At 36.1% G+C, this 4,706-nt stretch overlaps 1 non-coding gene across 1 annotated transcript; it reads left to right on the forward strand.

Moving 5' to 3' along the window:
* The first annotated feature begins 207 nt into the window (after window positions 1-207).
* On the forward strand, window positions 208-371 carry LOC114228074 (U1 spliceosomal RNA). Its single transcript, XR_003614159.2, has one exon. It is a non-coding gene; the product is annotated as a U1 spliceosomal RNA (small nuclear RNA).
* The last annotated feature ends 4,335 nt before the right edge of the window (window positions 372-4,706 follow it).

Below are 4,706 nucleotides of genomic sequence, written 5' to 3' on the forward strand. Positions count from 1 at the left end.
CCCTTTTAAAGTCTTTTTTTAATTTAAAATTTCTAAAAAACCCAAACTGTCTCTAACAAGAGACCAAACTACTTCGAAATTATATCAAGAGAAAATATAAAGTTGTTTTTAGCCTCCCCAATAATTATTATAAATTCACACAATTTTTCTCTATCATTGTAAATATAAAATGAAGAGAGAAAAAAATCTATAAATAAATGTATTCCTATACTTACCTGGCAGTGGAGACACCATGATCATGAAGGTGGTTTTCCCACGGTGAAGCTTATCCATTGTACTCCAGATGTGCTGACCCCTTCGATTTCCCCAAATGTGGAAAACTTGACTGCATAATTTGTGGTAGTGGGGGACTGCATTCGTGTGCTCCCCTGAAAAAAAAATGTATTCTTATGTGACATTATACCATTTAAAATAGAATAATTTTCTTTCTCAGTACTAATTATTTAACTTTCAAAACAATATTTCATATATATTTATATAATTTGAATCAAACTGCCTTAAAAACATAACATACAATATATGAATGCACAAAATTTTAGACTATGTTTTGAAAAAGCTCAATATTAAAAAAACAAATATATCCTAGTTCAGTTTAAAAAGCACATTTCGACACAACTGAAAAGTTTGAAACCTTATTTGATCTAGAATAGTTTCAATGCAGCTTCTAGACAGCAACATGTACAAGGAACTTCAGGGCCCCAATAGAGTGTAGGTACATTTTAAGATACACCCGCCTATTTTATTAAATCTAATAAGTCCCTATATTTATCTGCTTACTGTTCCTCAATATGTTGGGAGGTACATTCAAAGTAGAGATAAGCAATATTTCCAGTATTTAGCTGTGTCTATCTTTTCATTTAGGGATAGCAGATGAGAGAGAATTGACTGTGAAAGCAAATATTATTTCACTAGATTATATAAGATTGCTGAAAGTCACACAAGTAAGTGCATGCACTACATTTTAAATCACCAAATCTCCTGTGAACGTTGACCACCGATGCTTCCTTTTTAAACAGTGTGTTCTCACAGTGTAAAATAAGAGTTAATCTTAGTCAAAAAGCACTTCCTGAGTACATAAAAGTTCTGGCACACCACATAAAGGAAGCTCTAATAGGTGCATCAGATGAATTCGCAGTGGAGCTTGTCTTTGATGAAAATGAGATTAACACAATACAACATGCAACAGAACTGATATGTTCAGTTATTGTAAAGATCTAAATAATCACCAGTGTTTTAGTTTCACTATTTATCCCACAATCCAAAGGAAATATGTTCTATTTTTATGGAGTATAGTGACCATGAGGCTATAGCAACTTTGAAGATCATCTGAGTTATACAAATCTAGTGTGTATTTACACTGATTCCAATGTGTTATAACCCATCTCTAAGGAATGTAAAATCCAACTACATCTAGAAGGCCAATATTTACAAGAATCTATGGCCAAGGTTGGCAGATAGAAGCAAATCCATTAGGCAAGTCTTTGCTGAGCACCTATGATGTTCCAGACATTATTCTAGCATTGTAATAGGAGAGAGAGAGAAAACAGACAAGATATGACTCTTCTGAAACTTATATTATGATTCTGCAGTGATGCTCTAAATTTAAAAAAGAATAGGAAAAAACTCAGAAAATATTAATGTTTGATTATTTATTTATTTTTTTTGTTGGTAGATGGTTTTTCTAGAACACCAGTTTAAGGATGAAGAGTAAGATAATATGAACAGCACAATTTTTTTAAGAGGCAGATTCAAAGATCTGAGACAATTTGAACAAAGACATATTTTTGGAAAAGTAAGTAACGGGAGCAATCTACACTAATAAAAGAGAAAGATGCAAATTGACCATACCTCCATGACACCCACCAGCCAATCAGAAGTGAGTATGCAAATTAACCCAACAAAGATGGTAGGTTAATTTGCATACACAGGCACGAAGTGAAGACTGAAGACGACTAAAGACTGAAGAGGCTTGGCTTCTTCACTGTGGCCAGAGTGAAGGCCTGGGTCCAGGGCCAGGCGAGGCAGGATGTCTGCTATGAGGGGGAGAGTTGGGGGTGGAGGGAGCTCAGGAGCGGTGCTCAGTCTGGAGTGAAGACAGAAGGTGACAGCCAGAGTAAAGGCCTGGGTCCCAGGTGCCGGAGGAAAACCAGTGCCTGCAACCAGGGGAAGGAAGGCCTATTGCACGAATCTTCGTGCAATGGGCCTCTAGTTGTAAATAAGGTTTGTTTCATCATAGGAGAAAAATGAAATAAGTTGGAATGCAGTACAAGTAATAAGAAAAACATGTATCACTTTCCTAAAGCTAATTCTTGTAATAGAATTAAAACTAACCATATACATAACTGACTGATTAACTACAAACACATAATTGAGCAATTTTATTTATATTAATTATTGATCACATGTTCTATACCAGGTATTATGTTATGTATCAATGGAAAATACAACATACTAATTCCCTGTCTCCATTCTGGAATCAGAATGAAGTGTGATGAGCATAATGATGGAAAATACAGGGGGCTATAAAAGTACATATTAGAGATTTCAAGTAGTCTTTTAAAAAAGCCTCTGATAAAGTAAAATTTTACCTAAGATTTGAAGGATGTGTTAGAAAGAGGGAGGAGGCTGAACAAGACTGTTTCAAGTGGGTGGAATAGCATATGTGAAGACCTAAACTAAGAGAAAGGGCCCATTTTAGGAATAGTAAGAAGATCAAAGTGCTGGAGGAATTAAGGTGAGAAGAGGGGTTTAAATGAGGTTCAGAATTATGAGAGTAACCTCAAGGTTTGCTTTAGATACCCTTTCTTTTCCTTGCTATGATTCTTGGAGAATGTGATTGGATTATATTCGGAACTCCCTCTGCTATATTAAACTTCAGGGTCCTTGTTCCTGGGTTCCAATCCTTGATTCCAACATGCATTAACCTTATTCTAAACTTAGAAATTGAAGGGGGATGCATTTTATTATCAAAATTTATTGATTCATCAATAAATTAGAGTGTCTGCTCCAACACAGTCACTCTTCTAGGTATTAAAGGTACAGCTGTGAATAAGACAGCAAGGTCCCACTTTCACTGGGCTTATATTCTAGTGAAGGGAGAAAGTCAATAAAAACAAAATAATTGCCTGTCAACATAACTATTATTGCTCATCTCACATTCAGTTCTTATAAGTATATATCTAGTGACATATGATCTCGCTCATCTAGGGGAAATGATGAACAACATAGACTGAGGAACAAGAACAGAACCATAAGCAAGGAGGCATCGATCGGACTATCGGGCCTCAGAGGGAGGATAGGGGAGGGTGGGAGGAGGGTGGGGGGAGGGGGAGAGTTCAACAAAAGGACCTGTATGCATGCATATAAGCCTATCCAAGGGTTAAGTTCAACAGGGGGTTGGGGCATGCGGGGGGAGAGGGGTGGGATGGGAACGGGGGGATGAGGACAAATATGTGACACCTTAATCAATAAAGAAATTTAAAAAAACTATGTGGACAGACACAAAAGGGGTCCTATTGCATGATTCCATTTGCAGGAGACATGTAGAATAGGCAAAGGAACAGAGACCGAAAGCAAGTTAGGGGTTGCCAGGGGCTGGGGAGAGTGGGGGAGGGAGGAATGGGGAGCGAATTCTTTTGGTACAGAATTTCCTTTTGGGGAGATGAAATATTTCACACTTCCATAGTGGCAATGGTTGCAGGGTATTATGAATGTACTTAATGCTCATTAATTATACAATTACATGATAATGTGAAAACATTATCTTTAAGTTAAAATCTAAAATATGTCACTATATAAAATGTAAAAACAAAATTTTATAAAACCTAACTGCAAACAATAAAAGGGGAAGGAAAGGAAAAAAAATAATAATTCCAATAGAGATAAATGCGATGAAAACATACCTAATATGATAAAGAATGACTGTCAGTAATGGGTAAGCTTGAATAAACATGCCAATAGATTGGGTAGCTACTCTATGATAACGATATTTGGGTTGTAGCCTGGATGAAAAGAAACACATTATCCAAGATCATAGGACATACTATTCTAAGCAGCAAGAATGAAAAATGAAAGGACCCCTAGGAGAGGGGTTTGGTGGGTCTGTACGGCAGAAATGTCAAATTGGCAGTGTTTTAGCAGGGAAGGGGGAAAATGATAGGACATGAGATTGGAGAGCTATACAGAGGCCGGATCATCTAAGGCTCTATAGGTCATTTTAAGTACTAGTGGTCTTGTTTTAAGTATGATAGGAAGCCAAAATAATGCAATTCTTTTTTTTTCAATTATAGTTTACATTCAATATTATTTTATATCAGTTTCAGGTCTATAAAATAGTCCTTAAATTTGCAGTTTACATATATCTAATAGATTGTCATCCATTCTTACCTGGAAGGTATTGCATTAACAGAAAACATGTAGCTGTATATCTTCATCTAATCAAACCAAAATCTCTATGAATAGCAAAGAGACCAATTGTAACCAGTTGTGAAATCAATTTGTAATAGTGGCAAGTGTGTACTTAGGTCTGAATTGAGATTACGCTGACTTCATGTAAATTCAAAGAGCCATTAGAGGGTGACTGCATATACATTCAACCTACAAATTTAGAACCATGACTTGAAAAGGCTCAAGAGCCTCCATTTCAGGAAACCCTTGAGAATAATCATCAGTAGAGTCATCAGGGGCATTTTATTGTTTATCAAATG

Source organism: Eptesicus fuscus, chromosome 1 (genome assembly GCF_027574615.1).
Source record: "Eptesicus fuscus isolate TK198812 chromosome 1, DD_ASM_mEF_20220401, whole genome shotgun sequence".
Lineage (NCBI taxonomy): Eukaryota > Metazoa > Chordata > Mammalia > Chiroptera > Vespertilionidae > Eptesicus > Eptesicus fuscus.